A 20,147-nucleotide genomic window follows, 5' to 3' on the forward strand; every position below is an offset into this window, starting at 1 on the left:
GCCTTGCCAGCCCGCTCAGAGATGTGTATAAGAGACAGGGACATAAGATGATAACATTGGTTTGACCCTGAGTGGCGTCGTCAAGATCAGGACAAGATCACTTTGAATTTTTTAAATGGAACCCCCCATTTTTCATTGCACATTCTTATAGCTTATTTCGAGAGCTTTCTAAAACACATAGATAATATGTTTTTTAATTAAATAAATCTCGAGTTATAAAGTTTGAAAATTACAGTACCACCGGCATTAGCATTATCTAAGGTGTCCGAACAATGGCTGAAATCTTTTGAATGTTGTTCGGGATTATGAGCTTGACAATATGTGTCAAGGCCATGATTATTAGAGATTGTTTCTTTTATTTTCATTTTTGAAAATTATTTTTATTTTCTGAAAAAAGAGAAACATTCTCCAATAATGCGTGCGTGCGTGCGTGCGTGCATGTGTGTGTGTGATACAAAACGATGAAAAAGAAGAGAGAAATATTACAGAAGCAAAGATGAAGAACAAAATTTAGACGGGAGGCACAATAACGGTGTCCAAATGAAGTTAAGCAAGCCAAGCAAAGAAATCAACACTGATTAGATGCAATAAAAACGGTTGCCGCAAAAAGGAGGTAGGGAGGAGGAAGAAAGAATGAATTAAGGTACATGTTGAAGAATTTGGCAACAGGTAGGAAATATATGTGATATAATTATTACACGTTAAAAACGTTAACTTTTTATTTCAAAAACATTAACCGTTATCAAGGCATTTAACTATGGTGCAATTATAGGCGAGATTCTGGCAATTAGATTTATTGAAAGCAAAGAGCGGGGTAGAGAGCGAGGTAGGTCTACGCGAAGCATTTTCTCGAGAAACTCGATATTGGCATGAACATCTCCTTTCGGGATTGAAAAGTTACTAAATAACCCGCTCGATCACGAGCTTGCGTCACGCCGTCGACGTCTGGCGGCTCAAAGCGAGAGAGAGGAACGATGGATGGCCCGTTGGTACGTTCAATATACCCTACCATAGTTTTTCTTTCTTTTTCACGTTGCCCGGCTAACGGGACAATGCTCTAAAGGCCTCCACCAACCCCCTTTTGTCGGCAACCTATCCCCTTTTCTATCCCTCTTCTTCTCATCGAAATTGGAATCTCTCGCGTCGTCGACAAAAAGCAAAACTGTCTATACGTCGATGAATCGCAAAGCAGTGGACAGGCAGCGAGGCTTTGTGAAAAGAACGATCGAGTCGCGTCGCCGCGCTTCATCGCAGCGCGAAATCGCTTCTCTCTTTTTCTCACTCTCCCTATTTCTCTTGTGTCCTCATGATTATTTCCGGTAATCAATTTTACTTTTTTCGTTTCTTTTCAACAGTTTATTTTCTATACTTATTGTTAGTCGTGTCATAAAGTCTACCATTAACAAGTTTTACGAAACAGTACGAAGATATCAAGTTGATATCTATTTAAATTCGCGAATTTCGGCGGTCATTTCTCTTATCAGCTGATTGTGTGACATCAATCTGTATATTAACGTGAATTAAAAGGCAGGAGAGCAAGAGAGAATTAGAAGTATCAATAACTCAAAGCGAGTGTGCGAAGTCGCGATTCGCGATTTGTGTAAATCTTTGCAGAAATAACATTCTTCGCTTATTGTTTTAATCACTTTGATTTATTTTTTCAATTATTATTGTTTAATTAATAAAAACCTGCGAATTGCATGCGTTCGCGCAATTCGACGAGAAAAAACAGCCTAGCATCATCTGGATGCTTATGGTTATAATTAAACATAAATGAAATGATAACTTTGACATGCTATAACTCCGCGAAAAAAATCGTGAAGTTTTATTTTTTTTCAAATTTGTAGGAAAAAATTCATTCCGTCCCGTAGAGTAGGTACGTCAAATTATGCAAGTTTTTTTTGGAGACGTACCATGTCTTTACTTTTTAAAAGATGACGGTTGAAAGGAAAGGTAGATTAAAAATCAATCAAAAACATTTTTAAGTAAGTTTTATCTTTGAGAAAAAAAAATTTTTTGATACGACTATTTTTCGCCGAGTTACGGTGTCTAAAGTTATGCGAAATTTTGATATAAATTTACCTGCATTAATTTTGTTGATCAGTATATTTGTATTCTTCCACGTGCGTTGACGCTTAATTATTACTCACTGTTTTCTTCAGCCGCGCGCACGCCAATGAAATTCTTAAGCAGCGCAATTTAATTAGGATTTGACTAATATTAATTGGTGAAATGGGAGATAACAGATTGCAGTTCGCGCCAGCGGATATAGAGCGGTGTGATGACGCTCGTGCGTTAATGCATCATAAAGTCGCGCGCAACAAATACACCCGCGAGAATTAACTCGTTTGCGATTTATCTTCCCATTTGCTTGCGCAAAGTAAGACAGACAAAAGGAAGTCCCGGCAAGAAACATGGCAATAATTGATGACGCGTTTTATCAAACCCACAGAGGTGCTTGGAATATCTCTCCTAATATTTATCTCTCTTCCGATTATTACTTCCGAAAATTCTTATTAAAATAATTTTAATTAGCATTTTTATGTGTCAAAGAGCGATCGTGGTGCAGGGCGCTGCATGGCAGTTTACTGTGCCGAGGATCCATGTTCTCCTTCTTCTTCTTTTTCTCGATTGTCAGATTTAGATAAATCTAAGTATCAACGTTATAGTAGTTTCCTGGATATCATAAGACTTGAAGTCCAGGATTGTTTTGCTTCTCTGTATATGTCCGTGTAAGCAGCAGGGCCTAAGGAAAAGAAGTCTCCTAAATCCCGAGCTCAATACTATAATTTAATATCTAAAATCTCATGTACTTTTTTTTATAAAATCTATAATTACATAAGCAATTTTACAATTACTGTTACCGATCAAGTACTCAGTAGAGAAGAGACCTTGAAGTTCAAGTGAGCACAATTTGGAAATTATTAAGATTCTTGGGGGGTCCGTAGCGGACAATCCCAGAAAATATGGTTGACATCTTGATTCAGAAAGTTGCATTTACATTACAGGGATATCAATAATTTTATAATGAAACTTTCTAGAGTTAGTTCACGCATAGCCCGTTATTAATCGAATTAGAAGATCTATCTCGAGGCCATTTAAGCCAAACTTATTAATGTAAGAGATATTCACGTTTTTAAAACGATTAATGTACAAGTTCTCAGGGTTAATTTTCAGTGAGTCAGTAAAGCCCGAACTCATAGTTGAGTACTCTTGCTCGAGATTCATCAAGATTTCGGCAAAATGAACTTTATTATTCACAGGTAGTCTGGTCTGTGAAGTCTGTTTGGCCGCTGCATCGGCCACTTCATTCCCACATTAATTCCTTTGTGTGTAGGACACAAAGTAAATTTAAAGAAATAACCCTGAGAGAAGTAAAAAGAAATCTTGCCAAAAAGGTCTCTGATCATTGGATTTAAGTTAAAATAAGAATCTTTCTTCTGAATCTTTCTTCTTAATAGAGCCAGAACAAGTAGCTAAGGCGTTAAAAGAGTTCAGAGAATCAGTACAAATATTTATGTAAATCAATAAATGCGAGACCGCAAATTCAATGGCTTTATTGTCATCACCTCCGCAGTAAAGGAACTCGAGAGGTAATCTAATTTATATCCATAGGTTAAACCTACTCGAGGGATAACGCAAGTTGCTCCTACGCCAGAAGGGACGTTTTCGTGTGGAGTTTTGGAACCATCCGTAAAGATGTCAACTTCAGTGTTGCTCTTCCTTCGTCCGGAAATTCCGAGGATAAAGTGAAGATTATTATTCGCATCTTCTGTCATACCGTGACCCGTTTCTATATCAAACTCCAACTTGGGAGGCGGAATATCTCTTCTATGTAGGAGAAGACGGGGTGAAAGTCCCATTTGTATAATCGGTCACAGAATGGTTCCACAACTGGCTACCTAGAAATTATAAATGGAATATTCCTTGGAGCCATATTAGTATTATTAGACGTATTATAAAAGTTACTGATTTTATTAATAATCTTATTATTTTTAAGTTGAATGGATTTACACAGATACTTGTCAGCTTTCTCGGCCGTATTAATAATAAAGAATTGTTGATTGCTGAATAGCCACGTTATTCTATTCACCGAACTTTTAGGGAGTCTTAAAGTCAGTTTATAAGCGGCACCTAAACGTCTGCTTATAATATCCGTATAATATTTTGCGGCACTTACAAACCATACAGCTTCCCAACCAAATTGAACTCTGATAGTTGCGTTAATAAATCTTATGGCCGAAAGGGGAGAGATTCCTCATCTGCTTCCGCAGAGCCATTTGAGAATATTGAAGAACATAAGACCATTTTGTTATTAACGTTTTTTATGTGGAGTTTCTATCTGAGGCCTAAATCTGAGGCCTGTCAAACCTAAATATTTTACCGTATTGTTTAATGGAATTCGGCCTGATATAGTTTGTAAGTAATTTGGGAGGGTCAGCGATCTAGTCCTATTGAAAATTATAAATTGAGTTTTGATAAGCGAGATTTCAAGATTGAAGTCTTGTAGCCAATTTTTAATTAGATTAAAAGTGTGAGAAAGATTATTACAAATATTAATGAGATGTTTGTCAAAACATAATGCTATGTCATACGTAAATTGGATGAGGATACAATTATGGGAAATATGATTAAGGATATTCTTATCATATATATTAAATAGAAAGGGGCTTAGAACAATTTCTTGGGGATGAGTCCTTTAAAATGTTATTGTTATTTTTGTCTCTGAATTTTCATCTAGATATATCACCGATTTCAACCGGATTACCCGGCCATTGTATACTCTCTACAATCTCATCTATGGATAGGCTGGGATCTATTCCTTTGATTATACCGGTGCAGAAAATTTTATGGTTGGGTATATACGAAATCCAGCCCTCAGGTAAGATATCTCTCGATTCACTGAGACGATTAGCGTCTTCCGCTGTCTTAAAGGAAATCCCCACTATTTTCTTACTTATTTTTTGAACATTACAAATATTTTTTGAATTCCTAGAAAGGCATTTAGCTATCCCTATCGGATGAAAATTACCCACATTAGAATCAATGGATTCAATATGAATAAGAAAAGGAAAGGAATTTTTTTCTTATATCTATAATATTTGACTTCTTTTGCTTACTTATAAAATCCATTCGATTTTGAGGTAGTACTTAATGGGATTTATTTATTTGAGCAGGATTCTATCTGTATCTTGTGCTAACGTTATGTTTGTTTTATCAGCAACGCCATAATTTATTCTTTCGAGAATGCTAGTATTCATCGTAGATTTAGTTGTTTTAGGAGATGAGTTGTAGCTTTTAGGTGAGTGTGTAATATTAGTCGTGTTTATGGAACTTCCCCTAAATTCTTTAAATTTAGGGGAATTATTCTTGACTATAGTCAAGAATAATTCCCTATAGGGGGATCCCGGATGGACCCGTTACTCCTTCCATGGTTTTAGGAGAGGTTAAATTAAGGAGGGGAAATTAATTTTACGTTTTTTTTATATTATCGGTGACGGAGAGTTATTCGGTGTCACAAATGGAGAATCATGTGAATCGTGTTTTTTTTTTAATGTTTCTCTTGGCGTACGGGTGAGATCTTTTTACTAATTTAGTGTTTTTAGCTTTAGGTATAATTTAATATAGTAAATTTAAATAATATATGAATTATAATACCATGTAGGAACTCAGTCAAATTTTAAATATTTAGAAAGAAATTGTACTTTTAAATATTTTAAATATCTACAATTTATTTAAATTACTGAATAATTGTTTATTCAGTTTATAGGTTGTTAAATTGTTTACATTTTAAAAAATATTTTTATATTTAAAATAGAATATTGTTGTGCCGCTGCTGGCACAAAGGGTTCGTATTCCGCGGGTGAACTTAACTTCACTTACAATTAGTATTATACAATAAAACATAGACACTTTTGTAGCTTTTAAATAAATTATTTTCACTTGATTACAACGAGCTATCTATTCTAATTAATATTTTCGCCGGTTTAACGCGACAGAACTCGAACTGGCTGACTGACCAGCCGTTACGCCTTCCTGCTACTATTTATCTACTGCGCGTCGACGCGTCAGCGTCCTACGTCTTGCGGTTCTCGGATGGCGAGGTCTCAATCGCGCAACCGATCTTACTTAATAATTATGTTCTAAATTAGCCGAATGACTATTGCCTCGATTAAGGTAAATCCGTTGTCGCAATGCTTTCCGTAACACTTTCTTAGAATTTAAGGTAAGCGTCCTTAATTTAAATATATCTTTAATTGGGTCGCGTTATACTTCTGTTTCATCGAATACTTAATCGTTATAATATATGTATATTTCTTAACATGATTAATCGTGTCATGAGTGCAATCGGCTTCGTAACAATCTTATATATCATTGTAAAATATAAAATATTTTGATTATTACATGACATTTCATTATATTTTATAATTTTTAATAAAATGTAATATCACATCGTAATTTTTGTCTCGTTTCACCTTTTTCCGAGGCAGTGAATTATGATCGTGATAAAATGAAGTCTCTTTGCGTCGACGTTTGATTTCTTTTTTTCTCTTATCAGCGCATTTCTAAATGAACAGTGAAATATTTTATTAACAATAAATCATTTATAAAATATTATAGGGAATTATATACTTACCCTTTTTATCAAATATTACGTTGTTAATTGATGTCTTATTATATTTTAAGTCGCATCTTAACATAAGCAATCTGAATAACATTAAAATGTTTTATTTATAAAATATTATATCGAAATTGATAAATCAAATATGGGACAGATGTGAAGATTGTTGACAGTGAGCCAACCTATACAAAAAGGATAATTTTTGAAATGGTCCATATTAATAAACAGCAACACGATCTCAATAAGCAGAGTGATACTGAATCACTTTCAGACGCATACCTTCCGATTCTACAAGCATTGCCCTTACATTAATTTAATTTTAATTTTTTAATATTTTATTTCTTCTTTTCTTTTCTCTCTCCCCTTCCTTTTTCCTTTTCCCTTTTCATTATTCCCTTTCCTCTTTTTTCTTTTCCGTTCACTGCTCATAGATGTCCTATCAGTAACAAGACCTTCCGACCTTCCAGCATCGCCTTAAAAACTTATAGACAAAACTGTCATTAACTATAAAAATGTTAATTATATTCTTCGAACGATACGGACTCCTGGATTTAGGTATTTTAATTTTAATTTTAATTTTAATTATAACATTTTAGTTATATATTCCTTTTAGTTATATATTTGATTTTAGTCACTTTTTAAATTTGAATCTAGCCTCTACAATGTTACAAATGCGGACTTTAACAATGACATTATTCGCCTTTGCCTCCGGTTCAAATCTGGGAGGACCGTCCATTCCGTCTACTTCACGATGCTTTTCGGAGATTTGCGCTTGAATATTATGTCTTACAAGGGACCTTTATAAAGTGCACAATAGCTACAGCATAGAGAAAATTATCCAAGCATCTTGACTCCCTTTGGATCATTTTCCACCCAAAAACTAGACCAGAAATAAAATAAATATAAATAATAAAATAATAAAATAAATTTTATTTCTTTTTTAATTTTTCGATGCTTATTGTAGGGAAAACTTATTTTAAAAAATTTATTTTATTATTTATATTTATTTTATTTCCGGTCTAATTTTTGGGTGGAAAGTGATCCAAAGGGAGTCAAAATGATTGGATAATTTTCTCTGTGCTGTAGTTATTGTGCATTTTGTGAGAGTCCTTTGTTAGGTGGTATTTAATGACTTTTAACACTGTACATTTATATTTTATATTTTATCATTTTTATTTTATTTATATTAATTTTATCGATTTTAACATTTAGAATGACCTAATACAGGTCGAAACGTTTGTTTAATTACTTTATGTAAATTAACTTGTTATTGGAGTATTAAATACCTAGCTCAGGCTTGTGGTCCGTATTTGATTTATTAATTTCGTTACTTTATTGAGCATTTTTTAATTTATTGAAATATTATAGTTTTTTCTTATTGTAATAAAAAATGTTTTTGCTACATACTTACTATATTTTGATTATTCGGATTTAATTGCTGGAACAATTGGAACTCTGTATCTTTTAATTTTTTATTATTATACAAATTTTTTATATTAGTGAATTGTTTTTTAATTCTGTCTATTTGTTCAGTCAAATATTAATTTAAAGAGAAATTATATACTTACCCTTATAGAAATATTATATACTTATTTTTTTTTCAAATATTATTATGTTGTTAATTGATGTCTTATTATGTTTTTAAGTCGCATCTTAACATACGCAATCTGAATAAATTTCTGCCTATTTTTGTTATAATATCATTAAAGTTGTCATACATAATACGTTTAATATCTTCCTAAATAAACATCGAAATATTTTATTTTTAAAATATAGTTTTTTCTTATTGTAATAAAAAATTTTTTGCTATATATTTACTATATTTTGATTACTCGGATTTAATTGCTGGAACAATTGAAACTCCCTATCTTTTAATTTTTCTATTACAAATTTTTTGATTATAATTGAATTTCTTAGTGCCTATATTTCTGATATTAGTAAATTGTCTTTTAATTTTGTCTGTTTGTTCAGCCATTTTTTATTAATTTATAATGACAAAAAATAATTAACTATTCTACAATAAAAAAGATTATAAAAAAGATTAAAAATGTAATATACACATATAAAGATTAGAACGAATAATAATACAGGGTGATCCGCATATACGTATTTCTCATAGAAAAAGAGTCGAAAATGTCAACTGGTGCCGTCAGGCAATAATTTAATTTCGTCAATTTTCTATTCTTAAATTTGACCTTTACAGTATTTGTTCGGTATCGTGTCGATTAGCGATACCCACCGGCAAATTGACGAAATAAAATAATATTTTCATCTTACTTTTTCATGAGGAACTGAATGCCTGAATTTGATATAAAAAACTTACTTTAACTTTCCAAAATATGATAGTACTACAAGATGATTGAAACAATGCCGTCTTCAGATAGATAAACGAGACGAGAATGTACAAATTGACTGAGTTTCCAAATTTGCAATTGGCCTGATCATGTCAAGTACTCGATCCTTTGTTTATATATAAGAACAAATATGAATTAGTTCTGAATCGTTTGATTTAAAACCGGCAAGAGTCACGGTAAAGACCTTTGTTGAAAACAAATTTTTCTTATCTTAAATTACGACTAAAATATTGATAAAATCGCAATATGATTGCGATATTCATAATCAGGAAGATTGCTTGCATCTCTTTACAGAGCGATTTTTTTTGAAAAAAATGAGCCAAATTTTATTCTGATACATGTCTGCACTATCGTGCACTAAGGTGCAGGTAATAGGACACTTTTTTATTTGGTTTCGGAACGCACTAATATTGATAATGTGCTCCCTTTTCATTGACTCGGAATGAAAGGCCATCGAGCTCATCCCTTCAACGAAATAATTATCCACATCAAGGATTTTCCGCGTAATTATCTTGACGATTAACCGCGCGGGCGCGGCCACCACATGGAGTTAATTCTATCCCCTATGCCCCCTTTTGTCCCCTCCGTTACTTACCGCAGGACGAAAACAACGCGCGCGTGCGGAAATACGAGGGAATGCCATAATTGCGACTGATAAAGCCATTTCGGGGATAAATTTGTTGGAGAGAGTTTCGGAGCGGGCCATTACTCGATTATTTATCGTTCAACTCGCGATTGCTAATCGTGGCCTTAATAAATCTAATATAGATGCGATTGTTCGGGAATTATCGAGAGAAATAAATTGTTCTTTTTTTTTTAATTTTTTTACATATATGTCGTTTCCATATACGTGGCTTCTAAGTAGGCTTTTTTCTTTAATTTTCCGCTCGATCAATTTCGAGCTGTTCTCGCCGTTTTAGGCAGTTAATAGAGTTTCTCTGCGGTTCCGCTACACCGAATTGCCAATTTAGCGACATTCCCGATTCTCGCGGTTGGAAAATTCGGGTTACGCCGTTTTCCTGCATTCGCGACGATAATATGCAGCGCAAATTTCTGGCTCTCTCGTTGCACAGTGGTCGACATAACGCATTGAATCGGCGCTGTTGCGGCGGTGGCGGCGGAATCGAGAAAATTTCGCTGTTGGTCAGTCAGGTACGTTTAGTACGGCTAATTAGCGCTTGCAGGGTCGAATCGAATCGATCGTGTCACTAATACATATCGGAGATTGCGTTTCTTCTTCTTCTTCTTCTTCTATGCCGCTTAGATATAGTAGATTTTCGGTCTACTAAAGTAGGTCACTTAAAGTGGATCAATGATTCAGCAGAATGCATCCTCGGGAAAAAAGGAAACTCCACGTATGTTTGTAATAAGTAGATCAATATATCCACAACTCGAAAAAACTTCAACATCAATGTCTCAACAGTTTATTCATATGTAAAGCATAATTTTCGCTTGCTGAAAAGATATGATTAAGATCATGGAAATAATATCTACAAGCACACGATGGAGAATCAAGCTAGTGCTCTAATTCTAAAAAGAAAAGAAAGCATTTGTACAAGCATATCCCGTGATATCTCTGACAAGTTTACAAAAGTTCGATCTCTTAAATTTTAATTTTCTGAAAACAACAGTGAAGTCAAAACGGAATCTACACACAATAGTTATATCACCACTATGTTCATTTTCTCTGTCTCTCTTTCTCAGAAAAACAATTCAAAGAGGAAAAAATATAAATTACCACGGGCATCATCTGAATGTATCTGTGATCGCTTATAAACGTCCTAATCTCTTCATCGTGTGATGTTACTAATAGATTCTAGAAGAGATATACAAGGTGTCCCATTTTAATCGATTACTTCAAATATCTCTTGAACATTGCATTTTAGGGAAAACTGTTTCAGAAAAGTTTTGGAACTTTGAGGGGGACATAAGATGATAATATTGATTCGACCCTGAGTGACGTCATCAAGGTTAGGACAAGGTCGCTTTAAATTTTTTAAATGGAACTCCCCATTTTTAATAAATTTTAATAGTTTTAATAGTTATTGAGATAAAAATTATTGAAATTTGAGTAAAGAACGTCGCCGAGGAAGAACGGTTGTGACTGCATTCAGGTTTATAATGCAACACTTTTTATCTAGTAATAGTTTTTGTTGTGCTGCGACACATAGAAGCAACCAAGTACCAGCAATTATATGATTGATATATGAAATTTACTGTAAGCCCTAACAACATGAGATGATAAAATAGTTCTTCTTAGAGGGTGCTTTTTAATCCGATTACACTAAATTGCAGCAAATATCGAAAAACGGTACGAAACGTTTTTGCTCATATCAATCAGTTGTATGTCCGCAGCGGGTGCCGGTACCTTTATATAAAATTAAATTTTATACCGTCCAAGATGATTCTCAACATCTGTGACAATCATGTTACAAATCTTATTTCTTGTTTTTTCTGATAATTCTTTTTCTCTTGCATACGCTTTCAATATTCTTTGGCCAGTTACGTAATGGCATTCTTGTAAAATATCTTTCACTGCTCGTAAACGAAATTCAGTTAATATTATATCTGAATGTGAATTTTATTAGCGAATGGACAACCATCACTTTCTTCGTTATTATTTGTTTTCTAGAATTATATATAAAAACGATATTTTGAATACTAGCATTACAGACGCCCATATTATTGTTTCCTTTTTTCTGCGAATCAACTAAACTCTTTGTTTCAAATCGATTTATCTGAAATTATGACAGTTATGCACTAATATGTGCAATGCTTAATCATTTCTGCGAATCAACTAAACTCTTTGTTTCAAATCGATTTATCTGAAATTATGACAGTTATGCACTAATATGTGCATGCTTAATCGCTTAACGTTCTTATTCTGCGTTTATATTCGTCATGAATTCAATCACTCATGAAGAGGATTGAAGTACATATTAACGAACATATTTCTCGGCTATTTCACCTTACGAAGAGTGAAAAGTTACTTTCTCACAATCAGGATCGATATAGACTCAAAACAACTTTGCTAGAACCACGTCTTCCACAGCGATTACATAGACTCACAGAAAAATATGATTCGCGTGTGCGATCAGACGTGCGGAAAATATATCGAAGTTGAAAACATTTCCTTACCCTCTGATATTTAGTAGTCTGGGCACGCTCGTACTGTCTCGCGAAGCAAGATGAAAAGGAAAAGGAAAGATATCGGTACTGGAAACACAGAAGCCGGATGCTTGAATTGGCTGAGATGTGTGTAAATATCGGATGAAAAACATCGAATCGAAAACAAATTAATTATAATGTCTAGCTCGTGTTTGAATAACAAAAGTATAAGATAAATCGGCCAAGGACAAGCAAAGATAAAAGTGACACAGAGTCATTAAAAACTCAAATTAATAAATAAATAGTTTAATGTCGTGTAGTTAAAATAAAAAAATCAATACGTTTCAACTCACAGAGCCTTCTTCAGTTGAAGATATATAAGGTCAATAAGTAAAATGCAGATAAAGAATTTTAAATAAATACGTAAAAAACCTGGTATAATAAATTAATATTGAGATATTAAAGTTAACTAATATAAAAAGACTGTATTGCACCTAAAACAATGAATAGTGTAAGAATTTGTCGATATCAACTACTGCTGTAGTGGTCTGTGGTACAAGAATTGAAACGCATACATACTATCGGCGCACTCTGTGTTTTTGTTATGTCGGACATTTTTTTCCTTTTTTTGTGATGTTGGGATCAATTGTCAATTTGTGTCGCTACTCTGGAAAGTCTTCTTCTTTAAAAACCTTCTCTCCTCTGGGTCGTTTTCAAAACGTGATAATTCTGCAGACGCAATACGGATCCATTATCTCAAGGATATTCGGTGATAATTCGACAGTGCGGCTGTTACAGATGGGGAAGAACAACGGTAATACAATTGACATATGTCTACCTGTTGGAATGTGCGAGACGACTCGAAGAAATTTAATATTAATTTGAGTTTTTAATAAATCTATGTCACTTTTACCTTTGCTCGTCCTTGGCCTACTTATACTTTTGTTATCGAGTCGAAAAGTTTTGCAGAAACTAGAAGATTTTATTTTATAACAGAGATAACGGCGATTTTTTAAAATATTCTATAAAGTTTTTAACAAATGTATAGAATATAAATATAAAAACGTTTAATCTGTCTTAAAATAATTTTCTTTTTTTCTAATTGTTAAAATAAATCAAATTATTTAGATACTCTATTAAAGAAGCAGCAAAGAAAAATATTTTACATTTGTAAAAATTTTATTATATCTAGAAACTCAGATTATATTCTAAAATCTACACACTTCATAAATTTTCAAATATTTGAATATTTTAAAATTAAAATATTTAAATTAAAACATTTAAAATTTAATTAAATATATCGAAAGGCTCCAACGAATAAAATTCAAACGAATAAAGAAAAGCTACTAAATGTAAGCCAAGGCTGGGTGATAAGTTATCTATCAGACAAAAAGATTATAGTCCTTTGTGTAAAGTTATCAGATTAGCTCTAATGTATAAATCAGCTATTCTAGGGATATTAGGTTTAAATCCTATCAATGCGTTTTCAAAAATTATGAACCAATGCGTAATTGTAATTAATAAAATAAAAAACATGCGAAATAGTGAACACAAAATAAACACTATAAACGCTAAAAGATAATATATAATCATATACAAATAAAAAAAGAAATTTTTTTTTGTTAAAACATACCGGAATCATTATTGGTTTTTAACTATTGTTGAGGGCTGAAAGTAAATTACTTCTGCAAGGATTACCATTGTGTTCTTTCCCATGTTCGTTCCGAGACGAAGCAATCGACGGCTATCAGAGACACATCGTCTAAATGTGCCTGGGTTTTATTTCATAAAAAAGAAATCGATCAACATGATATAGGACGAAAAATTACTCAATATTAGAGATACATATCTATTGTAGGAGATGTGTGCGTGCGTGCGTGTGTGTGTGTGTGGAAAATGTGTTACAGTTATTCAATAGTAGTGAGCTAATATATGAGACTAAAAGCGGGATACAGATTTTCGATAATAGAGACAACCTAAATTTATTATAAATATATTATAAATATTAATTTTTCTAAAGAAATATGCTTTCACACAATTTGCTTCCAAATTGTGTCAGTGCTATACATTTTTTGTATTAATTTTTTAACATAATATTCGTATTATTTCCTAACATTTATTTTATGTTAAATTAATACATAAATTTTAATAAACAATTTGAAACACGTAAAATATGTTTAACTTAAGTTTTCCAATTATGTATAATTGCTATAACAATATATTAAACATTTCTGTACGATATTTGCAACTTCAAAGTTTTGTTGATAAGATTTCATTTTGTTCATAAAGCGCAAAATAAAACATCTCTTCGGTATTCTTCTTTATCTTTTCTTTGTAACATTTTTCGTCCTATATCATGTTGATCGATTTCTTTTTTATGAAATAAAACCCAGGCACATTTAGACGATGTGTCTCTGATAGCCGTCGATTGCTTCGTCTCGGAACGAACATGGGAAAGAACACAATGGTAATCCTTGCAGAAGTAACGAAGGGAGGCGAGAAAATAAAGAGGTACTCAAGAGATTCCAGCGCGCGCGAAAGGAAACCACCCTTGACGAGCTCTTCTCGCCGTTAATGCGAATTTAATGCGCCGTTTTCTTTTTCCGCGCTATCTCTCTCTCTCTCTTCCTCTCCTCTGATCCGTTCCTTCTCCCTTACCTCCAATGAGTACATTTCTTTTTTATATTTTTCTTCCGTACTATTCGCAACAAATCACAGTCCCGAAACTGTCAGTCTGTCCTCAGAAAATCACTTCATTTTGCAAACCGAAGATCTAGCAAACCACCGAGAGTATCCTTATAGCGGTAATTGCCGCGAAGACCGCTCTCAAAAACGGCCGTGTTCGGAAATCGGTTTTAAACTGTGCCTGTCACCTGACAATCAGCGTACGCGCCACAGACATATGAAAAGAGTGGTAAGCTGGTCAATGATAAAATGTGTAATATTTAAAAACGTTATTAAATTAAAAAACTCTAATAATTTATAACGATAATGGAGCTGTTGAGCCAAGCTAGGTGTAACGTGCTAACAATCTTATTTTGAACTGTGGTGATAAACAATCTTTAATATTAGATGTAGGTGATTATACGCATCCTTTAACTCTAATTTTAGGACTTTTTTAGTAAAGTTCATTTAGTCTTAATAGAAGGGTATGCTTAGTGATAGAACCATGATATTGTGCCAAAAGACCTGACTAAAAAACTTACTGCAGATCTACGATCAGTATTATCTCGTTGGAAGGGGAGGGGTTACATTGACACGGACACTTACAAAAAAATTTAACTACGGATTGGCATTCTTCCGAGGGCCTATGGCTTATCAAAAATACATAAGATAGGAAATCCACTTAGAATTATAATCTCTTCTATTAACAGCCCGTTATATGAGTTATCAAAATATTTACACAACATCATGAACTTAAACATTCTGAAACCAGCAAGTTAAAAATAACCACCATTTAGTAAAAAAGCTGAATGGTTTAATTTTGAAACCAGATGCAGTGTTTGCGTCTCTGCATGTGGTGTCACTTTTTACCTATGTATGTGCCCATAGAATTAGCAGTGGAAAGCATTTCTCAAAGATGGCATATGTTTTCAAATTTCACTAACATCCCCCACGATAAATTCATAACTGCTGTCAAACTAGTCTTAAACATCACGTTTTGTTATCTTTGATAACATTTTTTATAAACAAATTTTTGGTACGCTAATGGGTTGTCCTGTGTCTCCGACTGTTGCGGATTTTGTATTACAGGACTTAGAATGCAGAGCTCTGTCAATGTTACCTATCCAATTACCTGTTTATCTTAGATATGTAGACGACATTTTGCTAATGGCCCCGAGAGATAGTCTGAATTGTATATTGAACATGTTTAATTCGTTTCATGAACGATTGCAATTCACCATCGAAATTGAGCAGAATGATTGTATAAACTTTTTAAATGTCAGCGTATTAATAATAGCGTAATTAATAACAACGGTCGGATTATATTTGATTTATATAAAAAGCCTACGTTCTCAGGGAGGTATTTGAATTTTAACTCTAATCATCCAATAGATCACAAGAGAGGTATCATTTTCGGAAAGGTGGACAATATTATTTTATTATCCCATCCTCAGTTTCATCAAAAAAAATTTTACACAGTTGATTAATATCCTATTAAATAATAGTTACCCCCTAAAGTTTATTTTTGCCACAATATGGAGAAGATTAAAATGCCTCTTTTTTTATCATTCGGAAAATTCAGATAATATTCACGATCCCACCCTAATTGACAACAAAAAGATTCATTTCACTGTTCCGTATGTAAGTTCGGTGTTGGAAGAGTTCACTTCAATTGCAAAAAAATTAAATTGTCAAATGGCTTACACTATTCCAAATAATTTGAGAAGTCTTATAGCGACAGGAAAAGACATTTTAAATAGAATGTCTCAATGTGATGTCGTTTATAAGATTGATTGTCTTAATTGTGAGGCCTCATATGTCGGACAAACAAAAAGACAATTAAAAACCAGAATTCACGAACACAAGTCCGACATTAATAAAGAGAGTGGCTCTCCATCGGTTATTTCGGAACATCAGTTATTTCGGAACATCGTCTTTTCGAAAGACATGAGTTTGATTGGGATAATGTCAGAATCCTAGATAAGGAATCATCTTGGATATAAAAAAGTGTATCCGAGATGATACATATTAAAAAACAAATTAAAACACTTAACAAACAGAGTGATACGGAATTGTTATTTGATTTTTATCTCCTCATCCTTAATACTTTTCACCTTTTTCCATATAATTTCTATTCTTCTACTATCCCTTCCACATCCTATCCTCTCTCCTTGACTAGTTTCTTTCCCATCATTCCGTTTTTCTTTCTTAAAGCGTGGACGTGGTGACTATGACGATTTAAGAATATGGATATGTTTTTTAATAATGTAAGTTTATTTTATTTGTAACGTCTTTTTAAATTTTTATTTAATATTTATTTTTTTCATGTTGTACACACTTTTATGAAAATGACTACGTTCACTCAGATTATTACTTTCTGTTTTACACATGTTTTATTAAGTTGACTACTCATAATTTATAATTTTAAATAGTTTTCTATATAATTTTATCTATTTATTTTATTTATTTATTTGTTCTCAATCTGATTGTTACTTGATGTGCTCTCTCTCAACAGTGATATGATTTCTGGATATTCAAACATACATCTATCTTTAATTCATGGACTAAGATGACGCTTTCTGGGAAATCCAGAAGCCAAGACAAGAATTGTGTAACATCAAACTTTTATAAATTGCGAGCGAATGCATTTACATGTATATAAGATTGATTATTTAATTTGTTATATTCCCACTGAGGATGACCGCTATGTAAAAGGGTCGAAACGTCTGGGATAATTTGTTTTGTTCTCCAAGTATTTATATAATATTAAAGATTGTTTACCACCACAATTCAAAATAAGATTGTTAGCACGTTACACCTAGCTTGGCTCAGCAGCTCCATTATCGTTATAATTTGATATGAGCCTTTCATAATTTGTCTAATTTAAATCTAATAATTTAGTTTCATTGTAACAGGAAAATATTTAAATCAAAGCGTTTCTCTTTGACGAATTTTTGTTGAGCACAAATGATGCAGTGTGTTGTTAAGAAAAGTCTGAAATTTACAATTAGTCTATATATTTAACGCGGATGTTTTACTCTTTTTTTTTAGTTTTTATAAGCCTTCAGCTTTGCAGCCGAAATTTCGTGATGAAATTTTGATTGAGGAAAGGTAGGGGGTTTTGCATTCCCAACGTTCTATGACCACACGTCCCGCAGAATCTCTCCTTTAGGAAGGCATGATTGACCTTCGCAGAAATAACCATGCGGTTGTAGGAGTAACGTAAATCGGAAGTCGGTGGTTTCGTAAGGGTGTATTTGGCATTTCGATTCCGACGGCCGAGGGGCGCACTGAAGAGGAATCCCGACGGGAATCGGCAACCACCACATTACTTTGTTCGTACTGGACGTGAATGTATTTTGAATTCATCCCCCCCCCCCGGGGGAGGGGAAAGGGTGAAAACCAGGCCTGTCCATCGTATCTCTAAATCGAGCACGCTTTTCGTCTCTTTTTATTTGCCTTGAATATACAGTAATTTTAGAATTATACCCGTAATCAAAACCATAAACAATGCTATCCATTTAAAAAAATCTATAATTAAGAAGCGATAAATATTAAAAAATGTTTAGTATTGAACATGTTCATACAACACGTATAGTCAGTTTACATATTTAAAAACATATTTTTGCTTGTCCCTGTTTGTTTGGTATAAAGAGGACAATTTGAATTAGATTTCCCTTTATTTCAATTTAAATTTAATATTTCATTACTTTAATTAAAGTTTACTCGTTATATTCATTACTAATTACTGATGTTTATTATCGTTTAGATTATCTATTAATTCTATTTTCTGTTTTTCATATATTAATTGATATTGAAATTGACAATACGTTTAAACGGTGTATATATTTTCTAATCCACATAACAAATTACATAATCACGTGTGCGCTATTATTAAATTTAAAAAATTGGGTGTGTGCGTGTGTGTGTATTATTAATCTATAATATAATAAAAACATTCTAAATGTTGTTATTCTTTTAAATATTTTTAAATTTTTAAATAAAATAATTGCTTATAAAAAAGACGCAATCTAAATTCATTAAAATATAGTACCAATCTGTTGTAAAAACGTCATTTTTCCTATTCTTATTGTAACAATATATTGCGTCTCTAACGGTAACTGCTTGTAAATTTTGAAAGAAGCATGCACGTGAAGCGATGGATGATGAAGAATGGACGAAGGAACATTTAAGAGCCAATTAAATCGTTATTCTCAAATTAAGTTTCGTAATTAAGAGTGGGCTTCACGAAGTAGTTCCGATGTAGAAGGGTTGGTTGGTTCATAATTGGGGATTGCAACCGACGTAGCTCAAACTTCGTAATTCCTCAGTTGCTTTTTGTTGCTTTTGTACTTTTCTTGTTAACATCGCATACATTCATTATAAATTTTCAACTCATGTAGTTCTTATTGAAAAGATTCTTCAACACGACAAGACATTTAGTGAAGTAATTCGTTATACAGAATGGATCAGGCAATGCAAACGAGCAAATCTGCGTTGTTAACGCAGATAAATCAATCACAAAAATTGCTTGAATTACTGATCTTTTGCAACGAAAATTTTTTGTTTGGCTTTGGCCAAACGCACACTTACTTAAATTGAAGTTCGCGGCGTCGGGCGCGCGCCACGCAGTACATTCCACGCGCCATGCCTCTTTCCCATTTGCGAATCTGGTTCACGATCTTGGCGGTGTCTGGTTGTGGCTCGGCAGCAGATTACTCACCCTCACCCTGTTGATCCATCTTACAGTCTTCCGGTCTCTCCTCACTGGAACTGGCAGAACCGGACTGAGCTGACTTCAATTCATTGAAATGGCGTCGTAGATCGGCAGAATTACCGGTACTGTCTAAACCACGTTTTTCTAACTCTTTCTTTAGCTGTTCTTTGGAAAGATAATATATCCAATTCTTAGTAGGTGACATTAGACGTGCGTGCGTGCGTGCGTGTGTGTTTGTGTGTTTAGAGAGATATATGAAGAGATTAAGAGTGATTTCTGTGTTATACTTTATGTGAGATCGAATGTTCGATCGGTTTATTTACTTTAGATAGATTGCGATGCTCTTACAAAAGACTCATGAGAGACTCGAGATTCTCAAAAAAAGAACAGCATTAAACAGAAAGCTCGGTATGATTCGGCCGAAAACACCGTTATTTAACGTATAACGATGCGACATCAGCTGATAGATCGAAAAACAAAATACAGTGAAGCACCTGCTCAGAGAAACGGCTCGGGCGAGAGGGCAAATCGACAAGCGAGAATGTAAATAATAAGAATATGACACGGCAATGTTAGAATCCGCGATTACAAATATCTTGTCGGAACATTATGTATTGCTGCTAATTCTTCCAACATACTCACATACACATATATAAATATCGTTCTATCTTTGTATTTTGAT

The 20,147-nt window shown here is 33.3% G+C and overlaps 1 pseudogene; it reads right to left on the minus strand.

Moving 5' to 3' along the window:
- Positions 1-19,670, minus strand: part of LOC105454568 — a 76,753-nt pseudogene extending 57,083 nt beyond the window's left edge.
- Between the last annotated feature and the right edge of the window lie 477 nt (positions 19,671-20,147).

This window comes from Wasmannia auropunctata, unplaced genomic scaffold (genome assembly GCF_000956235.1).
Source record: "Wasmannia auropunctata unplaced genomic scaffold, wasmannia.A_1.0 LD335982.1, whole genome shotgun sequence".
NCBI classification, from domain to species: Eukaryota; Metazoa; Arthropoda; class Insecta; order Hymenoptera; family Formicidae; genus Wasmannia; species Wasmannia auropunctata.